Source organism: Callithrix jacchus, chromosome 17, assembly GCF_049354715.1.
Source record: "Callithrix jacchus isolate 240 chromosome 17, calJac240_pri, whole genome shotgun sequence".
NCBI lineage: Eukaryota > Metazoa > Chordata > Mammalia > Primates > Cebidae > Callithrix > Callithrix jacchus.
This window is the reverse complement of record NC_133518.1, coordinates 7338381-7356861: the sequence shown is the minus strand read 5'-3', so window position 1 is coordinate 7356861 and position 18481 is coordinate 7338381. Positions and strand designations below refer to the sequence as shown.

At 40.7% G+C, this 18481-nt stretch overlaps 2 pseudogenes; one reads left to right on the top strand and one right to left on the bottom strand.

Moving 5' to 3' along the window:
* Positions 1-1751: 1751 nt before the first annotated feature.
* LOC144580006 (olfactory receptor 3A3-like) lies at positions 1752-2718 on the top strand (annotated as a pseudogene).
* A 7730-nt stretch (positions 2719-10448) lies between these two features.
* On the bottom strand, positions 10449-12912 carry LOC144579947 (olfactory receptor 1E5-like; annotated as a pseudogene).
* Between the last annotated feature and the right edge of the window lie 5569 nt (positions 12913-18481).

Here is an 18481-nt window from a genome sequence, read left to right as displayed (position 1 = left end):
GTGTTTCGTAAGAGGGTTTTGTTGGGGACAGGTGCATGTCTTGACTCATGGGTATTTTGAGTACCTTTTCCCTTGACTTTTCTAGTTCAATGCTGACAGACAGCTGAGGAACTGCTGACCATGGCATTTTCTTGCTTTTACAATCTCACATGAACACTACACAATCAGCTTGTCTGGGTGGCTTCTCACTCAGTCCTGCCTCCTCTGCTTCTCAGATTCAATCTGAGACCAAAGGAGACCATGCCACAACCATTCCCACTTTTATGAACAAGGGGTTTTTAAGAATATTTTGGTGACCAACCCCCAAAACAGTCATATCAACCACACTACTGCAGCACTTTGATTTCTGGGATCTGATTTTCTTAACCACTCCTGGCCCTGAATTTCACTGCCCTGGTTCAGGCAATCATTATGCTTCCCTTTCTGTTAGAGTTTTCATATCCAACTGCCTCCCATCTTCTGATTTTAGATACAAGGGTATGACATTGCTCTTCAGGAAGCTCTAGCCCTACTTGTCTCTGGTCAATAAAGACATTGATATTTGTTTGATGTGGCATAATTCAATATGGCTTTCCAAGTACATGCCTTCTTCATTTGAAGACATAGTCTTAGAGGCATTGGTGAGTCTACCATGCCTGAATGAAGGACAAGTAGAAGACGAGTGACTGTGCAAAGTAGAACCCTTACCACACATGGTGGCAGCCAACCCACATGCCATGATTACAACTTTGGTTTTAGAGAGGAGTAGCAGACAATATGCTCAGAAAAAATAATTTTAAATTAAGTTGTTAGTCAAAGTCCATGGTAAGCATTTAAGTAACAATAATACCACTAGCAATTTATTGAACGAGGAGTGTTGGATTGACACTTCAGAGTGTGGTCCCTCACTGAGAAGAAATGTGCTCAGCTGGTCTTTCTGACATCCAGAATCATGGATATCTTCTATCTGATTCTTGCCATACCTTCCCTTGATCTTCACTAATTTCCAGAAGCCTTGAAACCTGGGCAACAGTTTCAATATTTTCTAGTTTATCTGAAAATCTCATAAATTTTTATATTTTGAAGTCTGCTTATTGGTCTCAGATTCTATGCCATCGACTTTTTAGATTCCACATATAAATGAAATTGTAAAGTATTTGTCTTTCTGTCTAGTTTATTTCACTTAGCATAATGTCATCCAGTTTGTATAAAAGGATATATTTTAACATTCTCACCACAAAAATGAGTTGGCGAAGGGCTGGATATGTTAACTATCTTAATCCCACTACATTCAAAGAAAAGTCCTTTGCCTTTTTTAAACAAATTTCATTGTGTATATTTAAGGTTCACCAAGTGAAGTTATAATATACATGTAAATAGTAAAATGATTACCACAGTGAAACAAATTAACATATCCATTATTTCACACAGTTACCCATTTTCCCTCCTCTGGCAAGAGCAGCTGTAATCTACTCATCTACAAATATCTTGAATACAATACACTTTATTAACTCTAATCCTCATGTTGTAAATTAGATCTTTTATCTTAATTTATTTTCCCAGGTATTCTGACCTTTTCCACTAATAGAGGTTGAGAGGGACAAGGTGGTGGTGGCATTGGGCATCTCAACCAAGAGCAAGGTAAAGACACTGAGGTGATGGTGGAGGTCAATGAGGGAGGGACGGCCTGGGGACCCACCATGGGGCTTTCAACATAAATGGTTTAAAATGTTAATGTGAACTGAGTGGACTGGTGCCTCTCCTGCTGAGACATGTCCTTACAGAAACTCATAGAGCAAGAAGCTGGGATAAACAGGACAGCTGTTGCTGAGTTCATTCTGCTGGGCCTCGTGCAAACTGAAAAGATGCAGTCTGTGCTCTTTGTGCTCTTCCTCTTTGCCTACCTGGTCACAATTGGGGGCAACCTCAGCATCCTGGCAGCCATCTTGGTGAAGCCCAAACTCCACACATCCATGTACTTATTCCTGGGGAACCTATCAGCACTGGATGTTGGATGTATCACTGTCACTGTTCCCTCAATGTTGGATCATCTCTTGTCCCACAAGCGTACAATTTCCTATGACGCCTGCCTCTCCTAGCTCTTCTTCTTCTACCTTCTGGTGGGGACGGACTGCTTCCTGCTGACTGCCATGGCCTATAACTGATTCCTGGCCATCTGCCAGCCCCTCACCTACAGCACGTGCATGAGTCAGACAGTCCAGAGGATGTTGGTGGCTGCGTCCTGGACTTGTGCCTTCAGCAATGCACTGACCCACACTGTTGCCTTAACTACCATCAACTTCTGTGGCCCCAGCGTGATCAGTCACTTCTACCGTGACCTCCCACAGCTCTTCCAGCTCTCCTGCTCCAGCACCCAACTCAATCAGCTGTTGCTCTTTGCAGCAGTAGCCTTCATGGCTGTGGTGCCCTTGGTCCTCATCAGTGTGTCCTATGCCCATGTGGTAGCTGGTGTGCTGCAAATCTGCTCTGCTGAGGGCAGGAAGAAGGCCTTCTCCCTATGTGGCTCCCACCTCACTGTGGTGGGCATCTTCTATGGGACTGGCCTCTTCAGCTACATGAGACTGGGTTCGGTGGAATCTTCAGACAAGGATAAGGGGGTTGGAGTTTTCATGACTGTGATCAACCCCATGCTGAACCCACTTATCTACAGCCTCAGAAAAAACTGATGTTCAGGATGCTCTGTGCCAGGTACTGGTGGTGAAGCAATCACTGACCTGAGAGATGACCTTTTTTCCTGCCTTTTCTGGACTGAGGAAAATTTCCCCAGAAGACAGCAACCAACAAACTTTGTTTATAACCATTCTTTCTGTCTCCTGATGCCTGAGGAGTGGTGTTCTGTGTTTGGCCTGCAAGGAAACCCTACATAACTCATTCATTTATTTATTCAACAAATATGTATTCAATTTCTTCTATGATCCAGACAGTCTTCTAGGGCATTGGTGAACAAAATGGACAAAAGTCTCTTCACTCAAGCAAATCACATGCTATAAAGGTAGGCCAAATAAATAAATAAGCATCATCTATAGTATACCACATGGTGATATGCTCTGTAGAGAAAAGCTAGTAAGACAGGAAAACATGGAGTCAGGTTCTACCAACCATGCCTCCTGGGCAACTTGCTACCTAGTCTTGGGCTGTGCCCACTTTCTTGGTAGAGTTGAAATATTAGCAGCAGTTTATGCCTGGGCAGCAAAGCCCTACAGGAAAGGGCTGCTTAATCCCAGCCTAAATAACCAAGAATATCACTGCCAAGTTTCCTTTCAGAGGGATGTGAGACTCCCTGCAGATTAGACTGTGGAAAGGTATTTTGAATGATGGGCCCAGTGCCAAGAATTATTTCTTACTACTGTTCACCTTACACATCCAATAAAATCAGTTCCATCTCTTTAATACCACAAGAGGATCCCATAGGATGATCAGGGTCCAGAGGAGGAAAGAGCTGCTAAATAAAACTATGTTAATAGGTACATGAAATTGCAATAACCTAGCTTGTGCTAGCCTGACTGACTCGATTTGTTTCTCCCTCCCTGACTCTGGTGATCAGGTGCATTACTGGGTCATGCCACCCTCAAAGCTCTGAACGATTAAGAGTGGTTCACACTGTTGACAGCACCTGTAACCACTGCACTCAAAGCTCTGAACCATTGAGAGTGGTTCACACTGTTCGCAGCACCTGTAACCACTGCACTCAAAGCTCTGAACCATTGAGAGTGGTTCTCACTATTCATAGCACCTGTAACCACTGCACTCAAAGCTCTGAACCATTGAGAGTGGTTCTCACTATTCACAGCACCTGTAACCACTGCACTCAAAGCTCTGAACCATTGAGAGTGGTTCACATTGTTCACAGCACCTGTAACCACTGCACTCCAAGCTCTGAACCATTAAGAGTGGTTCTCGATATAAACTTGCTGGAGACAGATCCAAGATGGCCAATTAGTAGCAGCTCAGGATTGCAGCTCCCAGTGAAAGAGCAGAGGCTGAGTGGAGGCCACATTTCCAGACAAATTTTTGTTGCCCACAGACCAGGAGATTCCCAGGTGGAGGAGCCCCATGGGTCACCAGTGCAGCTGTTTTGGCTGGCCCAGTGGGTTTCTGCACAAAATACATGGGTCTGGGCACCATTTTAGCTGCTGATTGGAGCTTGTGAGAGTCAGAGTCGGCCATTCAACTGATAAAAAAGGGGACCAAAACAGGGAGCCAGGCCAGGAAATTCCCAGGCAAAAAAGTGTCATGAATCTCAGAGCAGCTGTTTCAGCCAGCTCAGTGGGTCACCACATGGGAAATCACACAGATCCTGGTGCCTTTTCAACAGGAGACTGGAACACCTGGGAGACAGAGTTGCCTCTTCAACTGAAAAAAAAGGGGGGTCTGAAGCAGGGAGCCAGGTGATCAGCCTCGGCTGGTCCCACCCCCACAAAAAAACAGCAATCTGAAATGCTGTGGGTTGAGAGTTTCACAGCAAGCATAGCTGAACCCGGGATGGTCCAGCTCTGTGGCGGAGGGGCATCTGCCATTACTGAGGCAGTCCACCACTACCGAGGTAGTCCATCATTGCTGAGGCAGCCCGCCATTGCTGAGGCGGCCCTCCATTACAGAGAGAGTCCACCATTATAGAGGTGGGCCTCCATTGCTGAGGCCGTTCTAACTATACCCATATAAACAGGACTGCAGGGAAGTTCACAAAGCAGCTGGGCAGAGCTTACAGCAGCTCAGCAAAGCCTCTGCAGCCAGACTGTGACTAGGCTGCCTCCTCGCTGGGCAGGGCAGCCCTGGAAAAAAAAAGGCAGCAGCACAACAGAAACTCATAAATAAAGCCCTAACTCCCCAGAAGAGAGCAACTGGGGGAAAAAACAGAGTTTATGAGTTCTGCTTCAGCAGACTTAAATGTACCTGCCCAGCAGCTCTGAATGAACAATGGAGCTCAAAGCTCAGCACTTGAGCTCCTAGAAAGGACACACTGTCTCCTCAAGCAGCTTCCTGACCCCCATATATCCAAAGAGTCACCTCAAAAAGGAGAGCTCAGACTGACAAAGATAGCAGAAGAAGAAACAGACAGCAACCCTTACTGTTCTGCAGCTGCTGCAGGTGATCCTCAGGCAAACAGGGTCTGGAGTGTACTTCAGCAGTCCTACAGCAGAGGAACCAGACTGTTAGAAGAAAAACTAAGAAACAGAAAGAAATAACTTCATCATCAACAAACTGGACTTCCACTCAGAGACCCAATATGAAAGTCAACAACTGCAAAGATGACAGGTGGATAAATCCACAAAGATGGGAAGAAACCAGTGAAAAAGGATGAAAACACCCAAAACAAGAACGCCTCTCCTCCTCCAAGAGATCATAACTCCTCACCAGCAAGGGAACAAGGCTGGATGGAGAATGAGTGTGATGAATTGACAGAAACAGCCTTCAGAAGGTAGGTAATAAAAAACTTCTCTGAGCTAAAAGAACATGTACTAACCCAATGCAAAAATCTAAGAACTTTGAAAAAATATTTCACAAAATTCTAACCAGAATAAAGAGCTTAGAGAGGAATATAAGTGAATTAATGGAGCTGAAAAACACAACATGAGAACTTCACAAAGCATATAACAGTTTCAACAGCCGAATTGACCAAGCAGAAGAAAGGACATCAGAGGTCAAAGATCAACTCAATGCAACAAAATAAGAAGGCAAGATTAGAGAAAAAAGGGTAAAAAGGAAGAAACAAAGTCTCCAAGAAATATGGGACTATGTGAAAAGACCTAATCTATGTTTTATAGGTGTACCTGAATGTGATGAAGAGAATAAATCCAAGCTGTAAAATACTCTTAAGGACATTATCCAGCAAAACTTCCCCAACATAGCAAGGCAGGCCAATATTCAAGTCCAGGCAATACAGAGAACACCATAAAGATATTCCTCAAGAAGAGCAACCCCAAGGCACATAGTCGTCAGATTCACCAGGGTTGAAATGAAGGAGAAAATGCTAAGGGGAGCCAGAGAGAAAGGTCAGATTACCCACAAAGGGAAGCCTATCAGACTGACAGCAGATCTCTCAGCAGAAACCCTACAAGCCAGAAGAGAGTGGGGGCCAATATTTAACATCCTTAAAGAAAAGAACTTTCAACCCAGAATTTCATATCCAGCCAAACTAAGCTTCTAAGTGAAGGAGAAATAAAATCCTTTACAAACAAGCAATTACTCAGAGATTTCATCACCACCAGGCCTGTTTTACAAGAGCTCCTGAAAGAAGCACTAAACATAGAAAGGAACAACCAGTACCAGCCACTCCAAAAACATATCAAGTGGTAAAAATTACCAACACAATGAAGAAACTGCATCAACTAATGGGCAAAACAGCCAGCTAGCATCAAAATGGCAGGATCAAATTCACACATAACAATATTAACCTTAAATGTAAATGGGCTAAATGCCCCAATCAAAAGACACAGACTGGCAAATTGGATAAAAAGTCAAAACCCATCAGTACTCTGTATCCAGGAAACCCATCTCACATGCAAGGATACACAAAGGCTCAAAATGAAGGGATAGAGGAAGATATACCAAGAAAATGGAGAGCAAAAAAAAAAAAAAAAGCAGGAGTTGCAATTCTTATCTTTGATAAAATAGACTTTAAATCAACGAAGATCAAAAGAGACAGAGAAGGACATTACATAATTTTAAAAGGATCAATGCAACAAGAAGAGCTAACTATACTAAATATATACGTACCCAATACAGGAGTACCCAGATACATAAAGCAAGTTCTTAAGGACTTACAAAGAGACTTAAACTCCCACACAATAATAGTGAGAGACTCCAGTACCCCATTGTCAATATTGGACAGATCAATGAGATAGAAAATTAACAAGGATATCCAGGACTTGAACTCAGACCTAGACCAAGCAAACCTAATAGACATTTACAGAACTCTTCACCCCAAATCCACAGAATATACATTCTTCTCAGCACCACATCACACCTACTCTAAAATTGACCACATAATTGGAAGTAAATCACTCCTCAGCAAATGCAAGAGAACGGAAATCATAACAAACAGTCTCTCAGACCACAGTGTAATCAAGTTAGAGCTCAGAATTCATAAACTAACTTAGAACTGCACAGCTTCATGGAAACTGAAAAACTGGCTCTTTAATGTTGACTGGATAAACAATGAAATGAAGGCAGAAATAAAGATGTTCTTTGAAACCAATGAGAACAAAGACACAACATACCAGAATCTCTGGGAAACATTTAAAGCAGTCTATAGAGGAAAATATATAGCAATAAATGCCCACATGAGAAGCAAGGAAAGATCTAAAATCGACATCCTATCATAAAAATTGAAAGAGCTAGAGAAGCAAGATCAAAAAAAACTCAAAACCTAGCAGAAGACAAGAAATAACTAAGATCAGAGCAGAACTGAAGGAGATAGAGACACACACAAAAAAACTTAAAAAACTATAAATCCAGGTGCTGGTTTTTCCAAAAGATCAACAATATAGACAGACCACTAGCCAGATTAATTTAAAAAAAAAGAGAGAATAATCAAATAGATGCAATAAAAATGATAAAGGGGTATCACCGAAGATTCCACAGAAATATAAACCATCATCAGAGATTACTACAAACAACTTTATGCTCATAAACTAGTAAACCTGGAAGAAATGGATAAATTCCTGAACACTTGCATCCTCCCAAGCCTAAACCAGGAAGAAGTTGAAAGCCTAAATAGACCAGTAACAAGGGCAGAAGTTGAGGCATGAATTAAGAGCCTACCACTCAAAAAAGCCCAGGTCTAGATGGGTTCACAGCTGAATTTTACCAGATGTACAAAGAGGAGCTGGTATCACTCCTTCTGAAACTATTCCAAACAATACAAAAGAGGGAATCCTTCTTAAAACATTTTATGAGACCAACATCATCCTGATACCAAAACCCAGCAGAGACTCAACAAAAAAAGAAAACTTCAGGTCAATATCCATGATGAACATAGATGCAAAAATCTTCAATAAAATACTGGCAAGCCAATTGCAGCAGCAGATCAAAAAGCTTATCTATCACGAGAAAGTAGGCCTCATCTCGGGGATGCAAGGCTGGTTTAACATACGCAAATCTATAAACATAATCCACCACATAAACAGAACCAAAAACAAAAACCACATGATTATCTCAATAGATGCAGAGAAGGCTTTTAACAAAATTCAATAGCCCTTATGCTAAAAATTCTCAATAAACTAGGTATCAATGGAGTGTATCTCAAAATAATAAAAGCTATTTATGACAAACCCACAGCCAATATCATACTAAATGAGAAAAAGCGAAGCATACCCTTTGAAATATGACACCAGACAAGAATACCCTCTCTCACCACTCCTATTCAATATAGTATTGAAAGTTCTAGCCAGAGCAGTCAGGCAAGAAAAAGAAATAAAGGGTATTCAATTAGGAAAAGAGGAAGTCAAATTGTCTCTATTTGCAGATGACATGATTGTATATATAAAAGACCCCATCATCTCGGCCCAAAATCTCCTGAAACTGATAAGCAACTTCAGCAAAGCCTCAGGATACGAAATCAATGTGCAGAACTCACAAGCATTCCTATACACCAACAACAGACAAACAGAGAGCCAAATCAAGAATGAACTGCCATTCACAATTGCTACAAAGAGAAGAAAATACCTAGAATACAACTAACAAAGGATGTAAAGAACCTCTTCAAGGAGAACTATAAACCACTGTTCAATGAAATAAGAGAGGACAAAAACAGATGGAAAAACATTCCATGCTCATGGTTAGGAAGAATCAATATTGTGAAAATGGCCATACTGCCCAAAGTTAATTTATAGATTCAACACTATCCCCATCAACCTACCTATGACCCTTTTCACAGAACTGGAAAAAACCACCTTAAACTTTATATGGAACCAAAAGAGAGCCTGCATAGCCGAGTCAATTCTAAGCAAAAAGAACAAAGCTGGAGGCATCACGCTACCTGAGTTTAAACTATACTACAAGTCTACAGTAATCAAAACAGCATGGTACTGGCACCAAAACAGAGACACAGACCAATGGAACAGAACAGAGGAGTCAGAGGCAATGCCACACATCTACAATCATCTGATATTTGACAAACCTGACAAAAACAAGCAATGGGGAAAGGATTCCCCGTTTAATGATTCTGGGAAACAGGCTAGCTGTGTGCAGAAAGCAGAAACTGGACCCCTTCCTGACAGCTTACACTAAAATTAACTCCAGATGGATTAAAGACTTAAACATAAGACCTGGCACCATAAAAACTCTAAAAGGAAACCTAGGCAAAACCATCCAGGACATAGGCACAGGCAAGGACTTCATGACTAAAACACCAAAAGCATTGGCAACAAAAGCCAAAATAGACAAATGGGATCTAATTAAACTCTAGAGCTTCTGTACAGCAAAAGAAACAATTATTACAGTGAACTGGCAACCAACAGAACTGGAAAAAATTTTTGCAATCTACTCATAACACAATGGGCTAATATCTAGAATCTACAAAAAACTAAAACAGATTTATAAGAAAAAAAACAAATCCATTCAAAAGTGGGTGAAGGATATGAACAGACACTTTTTGAAAGAATACATTTATGAGGCCAAGAAACATATGAAAAAAATGCTCATCACTGGTCAGTAGAGCAATGCAAATCAAAACTACATTGAGATACCATCTCACACCAGTTAGACTGGTGATCATTAAAAAATCTAAAGAAAACAGATGCTGGATATGAAGATTGACCCAAAATTGATTAAAGACTTAAATGTAAGACCCAATACAGTACAACTACTGGAAGACAACATAGGGAAAAAATTTCAGCACCTTACTTTGGGCAAAGATTTTATGGATAAGACCTCAAAAACATAGCCAACAAAATAAAAAATAGACAAATTCACTTTGGGAGGCCGAGACAGGTGGATCACGAGGTCAAGTGATCAAGACCATCCTGGTCAACATGGTGAAACCCCGTCTCTATTAAAAATACAAAAAATTAGCTGGGCACCATGGCGTGTGCCTGTAGTCCCAGCTACTTAGGAGGCTGAGGCAGGAGAATTACCTGAATCCAGGAGGCAGAGGTTGTGGTGAGCCGAGATAGCGCCATTGCACTCCAGCCTGGGTAACAAAAGCGAAACTCTGTCTCAAAAAAAAAAAAAATAGACAAATTGGATTATGTCAAACTAAAAAGCTTCTTCACAGCAAAGAAAAGCATCAACAAAGTGAAGAGAAAATCTGCAGAATAGGAGAACATCTTTGCAAACTATTCATTTGGTAAGATTTTAATATCCAAGATACAAAAGGAATTTAACTCAACAACAACAACAAGAAGTACTAAGTAAATAATGGGCAAAGGATCTGAATAAACATTTATCAAAAAAAAAAAAAAAAAAAAAAACATACGAATGGCCAACATTACTAATTATCAGGGAAATTCAAATCAAAACCAAAATGAGACCTCATCCCACCCCAGTTAATACTGTATCATCAAGAAGACTAAAAATAAAAAATGTTGTCAAAGTTGTGAAGGGCAATTCTTATATACCGTTGTTAGTGGGAATGTAAGTTAGTATGGCCATTATGAAATGTGGTATGGAAGTTCTCAAAAAAGCTAAAAATAGAACACTACTAAATGATCCAGCAATCCCACTACTGGGTATGTATGCAAAAGAAAGAAAATTGGTATGTCCAAGAGACATCCGTACTCCTATTACTATTTATGTTACCCACCAAAGAATTAACCTAAGTGGCCAGCAGCAGATAAAGAAAATATGGTGTATATATACAGAATGGAATACTATTCAGTCATTAAAGTCTTCAATTTTGTCATTCATGGCAACATCGGTGAGCCTGAAGGATATTTTGTTAAATAAGTCAGGCACAGAAAAATGAATACCACATATTCTCACTCATGTGTGGAAACTTAAAAAGTTGCCAGTATAGAAGTATAGAGTAGAATATGGGCCACTAGAGGCTGAGAAGGGGACGAAGTGGGGTTATAGAAGTTAGTTAATGAATAACATATTACAGGACAGGAGGAATAAGTTCTAGTGTTCTATAGCACTGTAGGATGACCCTGGTAAACAACTTATTGCATTTTTCAAATAACTAGAAGAGAGAACTTTGAATGTTCTCAATACTAAGAAAAGTTTGAGGTGATAGAAATGCTACTTTTCCTGATCTGATCATTGTACATTGTGTATATGTATCAAAATATCACACTGTGCCCAATAAATATGTAGGATTATTATGCATCAATTTTAAAAAATTAAAATAACTGATATAAATGAATTCTGAACAATGAGTGAGGTTCTTAAGCAGTCTTTGGTCCCCTTACCCATGCTTGAGAAGTCCTTTTTAGAGCCTCAGGTGTGACTTAATTCTCAGATACAGATAAACTAAACTATGGTAGCAAAGCAAATAGAAAGTTTGTTTTAGGTTTGGGTCAAGTAAGAAAAAAAGACATACAGATATAAAAATTAAGAAGAAAGCAAGGTTAGAAGACAGACTGATGTGAACACTTGCTCAGGAAAATGAGTAAAAAGTTTTATTTAAAATTTGAAGTTTTCTTTAGCAAAGAAGGGGACTGAGATGTTCGGGTCTTATTATTGACAAGAGAGGACAGACTATTATTTAAAACAGACCTACAGGGTTTAATTATGCACGATAAATTAGTGGCTTAACAGTGAAGACAGAACTTTCAAAGATTTTAAATTATACCTCCTTAGGGTCACTTGGGATTAACAAAAAGGAAAATCTTCCTAGCAGATTACTGAGAACAACTTCCTAGTTCAACTATATATTCTCCCACATCTGTTTACTTATTCAGAAATTATGTAATGTTACATTTAAACAAAAAATTCCGCATGGAGAAAAAAGAGAACTGAAATAATATTGAAATATTAATGTTGATATATTCATCAGATAAAATTATGTAAGACTCCCAAGTATTCTATCATGGAAGGGATTTTTCCTTTTACCATTGACTCTTTCCAGGGCTCCCTTCATGTCTCTGTTACTCAGGCTATAGATGAAGGGGTTCAACATGGGGGCCACCACAGTGTACATCATAGCCATGACAGTCTACTTTAGAGTAGAATTATTAATTGATGGGCATAAGAAGAGACCAATAACAGTCCCATAGAACAGTGACAGCACAGAGAGGTGGGAGCCACAAGTAGAGACGGCCTTGCAGATACCCTTAGAAGAAGGGACCTTGAGAATGGAGAAGACAATTCATGCCTAGGACCTAATGATAAGTAGAAATAGGATGACAAGAATGAAGCCTCCCATGATTAATATCACCAATTCATTAACTCGAGTGTCAGACTAGGCCAGCTTCAGCAGAGAAGACATATCACAGAAAAAGTGGAGGATCACATTGTCTGCACAAAAACACAACCTGGCCATGAGTAAAGTGTGCAACATGGCATGGGAGGTGGTCAGCACCCAGGACAGCACCACCAGGGAGAGACACAGCATGGGGCTCATGATGGTGGCATAGTGTAGGGGGAAGCAGATGGCCACATAGTGGTCATAGGTCATGGCCACAAGGAGGAAGCTCTCTAGATCCAAAAAATACAAGAAGAAGTACATCTGGATCAGGCAGCCTGCATAGGGGATGGATGGGTCTTGGATCTGCATGTTCTGCAGCAATTTGGGCATTGTGACAGAGGAAAAGCAGAGGTCTGAGAAGGACAAGTTGCTGAGAAACAAATACATAGGCATGTGGAGATGGGAGTCTAGTCGAATGAGGATGATAATGATGATGAGGTTCCCCAGGAGGGTGGTAAGATACGTGGCCAAAAACAGGGCATAGAACAGTTTTGCTACTCTGGCTGGATGGGCAGGCCCAGGAGGAGGAACTCTGAGGTGCTGGTTTGATTTCATCCCATCATGCTGTCTTCGGGTCCCTTAAAAACCTGAGTAAAAATAAACATGTTTCTATAATACAGGTCATTAGGTGTTCTTCAGTCATTGGTTTCCCCATTATTATCCCTAACAACCATCTCTATAATCAGAAATGTGCCACATCAAAAAATGCATGATTCTTTTCACTATGATTGATCTCACCTTTCATAATGTGTAACACAACTGACTCCTTTCCTTCTAAAACACTCCGATCTTTTAGCCTCTGTGCGATCACACTAGTTGCCTGACACATACAGATCATTCCTTCTTAACAACTGTGATTGGTTTCTTCTCTAATAGTACCTTATATATCGGTGTTTTCTGGGGATTTTTCTAAACTATTCTAATTTTACAGACTGAGCCCTGAAAGAGTTCACCTGTCCCCATGACATTGATTATCATCTACACCTTATGGGTAAACGTATCACCATTAGTATTTTGTAACCAGTTGCTTCCTGATTATCTCCCAGCTTAACAGATCCCAAGCTATTCTCAGCTTAACAGATCCCAAGGGCAACTCATGATCTCACCCTGCCACTCTCCCAATCCACTCACTCCTCCAGTCTCTCATATCTCAGTTAAAGAAATCCAGGCTCAAGTCAGAAACCTGGGAGTTTTCTTTCATTCATTTATTTCTCTCAAGCCCAACATCTTATCCTAGCAAGTCATGTAGAGTCTGTATTTCATTCTCTTTCTAATCCACCCACTGCTTTTCCCAACTGCCACAATCCAAAACAGGCTGACATCCTGATCCCCCATCTGGACTACTGCAATGGTCTCATCTCCCTGCTCCTGTGCTCACTAGCCTTCAATCCATTCACACTGTGGAATTCTAAGATAAAAATTGAACCATCATTCTCCTGCTCAGAGTCCTTATGGATTCTCATTATTTTTAAGATATAGGCAAAATTTCTTTCAAGGACACAAATATTTCATTATCTGACCCATGCCTACCTCCACCGCCTCATCTGGTCCCACAATGAAGCTGCATCAGCATTCTTCAACATTCTCCAGAAATGCTGACCTTGTAAGGCACAATTTCTTGCCTCCAGATGTTCACACTTGCTGTTCTGTGTAACATCTTCTTCCCTCTTACTTGGCACACTCCTGCTTCATGTATATTACATGTCACTGGCTCAGCTAAATCTTCCTTGGTCTCCCCAGGTGAGACCTGCTTCTGTGTTTCCACAACATCCAGTACTCACCCAGCAGCATTCAATGCCCTTGATTGCTTGTTTATAGCTCAGTTTCCTACCAAACTGTAAACTCCATACAGGTAGGCTGTAAAACCAGCCCAATACTCAAAACTATCCTAAGAACATCATACAACTGGGGAAATGAAGACCCTCAGGTTGTAGGGACACTAAGGTACCAGCTTATTTACCCTCCTTTGTGACCGCAGCAAGGTCAGCACCTGGGATGGTGCCTGGATATGGCCAATGTTTCACTAATATTTGTTGGCTGTCCTTCAGGCTGAGACATACATTCCTCCAACTTTAAAGCGGCCAACTCCCATTGTAGTTAAACTCCTATTAAATCCTTCCAGAATAAGAATTCACTAGCCTTAACCATTCGGTGCTAATTTTGACGCTTTATTACAGAATTCTGAGATAAACTTCAGACCTATGGAAAATGTTAGACCATCCAACTACACTACTCTTTATTTTAAAAAGACAGCCCAGGCCGGGCACAGTGGCTTATGCCTGTACTCCCAGCACTTTGAGAGGCCAAGGTGGGTGGATCCTGAAGTCAGGAGTTCAAGACCAGGCTGACCAACATAGTGAAACCCTGCCTCTACTAAAACTACAAAAAAAAAAAAAATAGCCAGGCATGGTGGTGAATTTCTATAATCCCAGCTACTCAGGAGGCTGAGGCAGGAGAATCACTTGAATCCAGGAAGCAGAGGTTGCAGTGAGCCAAGATTGCACCACTGCACTCCAGCCTGGGCGGCAGACTCTGTCTCAAAAAAAAAAAAAAAAAACCCATTATGCATGTTTACAGTGTCATTTTGGTTTCAGTGTCAATGTCTATGTGGTTCAGTTATGTTGACATGAAGAAATGTATCTGAATGTTTGTATAATTTGGAGATAAAGGGAATGAATATACCTACCCTTGTGACCTCGCTGTACATCCTCTCCAGATATCCATACCTTAAAATGCCTCTGAGCTAAGAAAGCTGAAGGGTGTTAAGGTATGTGAGAAGTTCCTTCCTGAACGGGATGTAGCTGAGTCTAACTGCTGGGATTTTCACCCTGCCAATGCTTAATCTAGCCACATTAATAGTTTTTCACATTTGGACATAATGTGCTAGTACTGTAGCAGGAAAATGGCATCAAGTGAAGTTTCCTATGCTTGTTTTCTCAGAAGTCTGCCTCCTTGGGAAATGAGTGGGACCAAACGCTGCTGTCAAGGATCTTATTAGAAATTTCAAACCAGAGAGACATCACTTGTGAATACTGCTGCTGATCGGGAATATGAATTTCAGCAGCTCCCTCAATAATGCCTCTCATCTTCTTCACCTGGTAAATCTGTTTCTCAGTCTGGACTGCATAGAAGAATCACAAAGGTCGCTGCTTCTAAAATTTTAATTTACATACAAACCACCTGGTGGTCTTGTTAAATGCTGATTTGATTCAATGGGCCTGGTGTAAGGCCTAATTAACATTTTGAAAGTTAAAATTGTACATTTGGTGATGCCAATTCTGCTGTTCTGCGGACCACAGTGAGTAGTAAGGACATATAATACATTTTTAAAAAACAGATTACAGCACCATCCCCAGATATATGTAATCAGAATCTCAGGAAGGGGGCCTTAAGTAAGCTCCCTAAGTAATTCAAATACATAGCCGAGGGATTGAAATCTGTACTAAATGCCTATCTCACAGATATGTCATTATGTTGAAATGATACAATCCTGTAAGAGAGTACATTGCATAGTATTAATGGACACTATCATTAATGAAAAGATACTAAGTTGTGAACATTAAATCAAAGAATTTCTGGAATGTAGGAAAGTCTTGAAAGGCAGAGAGGTGAAAGGCAGAAAAGGAAAGTTATCATATCTGAAAAACTATCCTATAGAACATCATACAACTGGGGAAATGAAGACCCTCAGGTTGTAGGGACAGTAAGGTACCAGCTTATTTACCCTCCTGCCCAACTTACTGTGTCTGAGGTTAACTCCAGGGCCCTGATCCAACATTCTCCACCCCTTTGTTGGTGGCATATGATGTAATCGCCTTTAGAGTCATCACCTGTGTCTGTAGCCACCCTCCTCACTTCTCCCTTCCTACCTATCCCTGGCCCTAGGAGACTGTGCATCCCAGAAGAGTCCAGATCCTGGAAGAACTCATTACAAACAAAGCAATTACACAGGGCCTCTCTAGAACAAATTATCTTAGAGTCTTGCAACAGTGACTGATTACAGTTGCTGATCACATCTTACTACACTTTGGGGAATCATGAGAATGGAGAGCTCAGGGATGGGTGCTTAATCATTGCATGCTTAGGGAATGGAGAGTACACCTGTGAGGCTGAGGCCTACATCTTGAGAAGTGAATAAAAATGGTTGGAGAAGTTGTAAAAGTAAGCAGGGACCAGTCCATAAATGTCCTAAAATATCTGAAGGGTGTTAAGAGTTTAAGCTTTATCCTGTAGACAACAAGCCATTAGCCGTCTTTGAATAGAGGACAACTGTGGAAGGACATATGTTTTGGAAATATTTCCAGGTGGCAGAATCTCTCACTATACAAATAGGCCCTGCAAATAGGCCCTAGGAGAGAGACAAACTGTAACCAACAAGGATCAGACTTTCATGACTCAACCATATACAGATACAGAGAAAGGACAGGAGTAAGAGAAAATATGAACTCTCAGATCACATTCAATTCTTCCTTGGGCCAATATGGAAAAGCAAATCCAGATCTGCAGCCCTTTGAGTTACTTCTAGCTCCTTACCTCTCTAGGAAAACCTTAATAACCAGATACCATCATTATCCTAACCACTCTCCACGTGTCAAGTTACCTCCTCCTCCTAGCTTTTCCTTATCCTACAATTGATCAGAAGACCACAACTGACATTTACAACTCCTTCTTCCACACCTAGTCCATGTTCCCTTTTTCTTAACTGCAGCTAGATTCACCCTTCCTTCCTTGTGAGCCTGCATCCTCAGTGTTATTGCTTTTCTTGGGTTGTCGTAATAGTGTTTCATTAAACTTTGCTGACAACCAAAAGAATCCTCTGCATAACAGATATGGTCTTCTCTTTCCTCATTATGCAGAGAAACACAATTTTCCATTGTTAACTGGGATTGAAGTACCACAGGCAGTAGAATAACCCCCTTTCTGCCTATTGATTCGGAAACATAAAGAAACAAAATTGCCAAATGGCAGTCTCAACTTTCAGTAGAATAAAAACAACGAAGCACTTCTGGTAAAAGCATTCCTCCCTTTAGAATCGTAACAGACACTTCCTGTGCACAACTTCAGATTCTCTCAGCCATCCTCTTATTCCAGCCACAGCTGCAGTAACCAATTCTGCATAAACTTTGACCAGCTTCACATAGATTCAGTCTGACAGTATTACCTCAGGTCTAGTCCATCTGCTTCTTGTGTCCTGCCATATGGTTTCTCTGACCCCATGGGGTGGAATATAATGGAAAACCAGCCCAGTACTCATACATACCCAACCAGGAAGTGGAAGAGAGTTGTTGCTGTGTTGGTCACCCCTTAAGTACAGGTGCTGGGAGCTTATGCATATATGCTTTAGGTCCTCCTAGTGGCTGCCAACTCATTAAGCCATCCTAGTAACGGGTCTTCCTCCTTCCCTACTTAACACCCCCGCTATAGCTTACTTCATGTGAACTAAAATTCTCAAATAAACTACTTACAAATAAGACTTTTTCTCTGTCTCTACTTTTTGGGTAACTAAAGCTATGACAGAAAGTAAGATCTGTGAATTAACAGAGCCCAAAATTGTGGGGGCAGGAAGCAAAAGTTCTGTGGGTACATTAGTTGATCTAATAATGAGGAATGTCAGCACTGCTACCATTCCCTGATATCCAGACTCATGAATCATGGCTATGGGAGAAACATATAGGAGAAATATTTGGGCTCCTGGTTCAAAGCACACCTACCTTTCTGGTACCCCTAATTTTTGTTACTTTGTGAACTGCTTTGTCTCTAGCATTTGCAACAATGCCTGGCACAAAGCAGATTTTCATTAAATATTTGAATTAAATGAACCACACAGACTAGCAGTTCTAGAACAATGCTTAGTAACAGTACTGACAATATGCAGACTTGTCTTTTTCCTGATAGTGCAAATACCTCTACTATTTCCCTCTTAAGACTGATGCTGGCTTTTAAGCTTACTCAGATGTGTTATTATCCCATATTAAATAAACATGATCTATTCCTGTTATAGTGAGCATTGTTATCTAGGATGGTTGTGAAATTTTAGCAAATATATCATTTTAATAAAAACATTAAAATTATGCTTCAAAAACTCCACATTTAAAAGGATTCAAATACTTTAATGCAACAAATGAAATACAG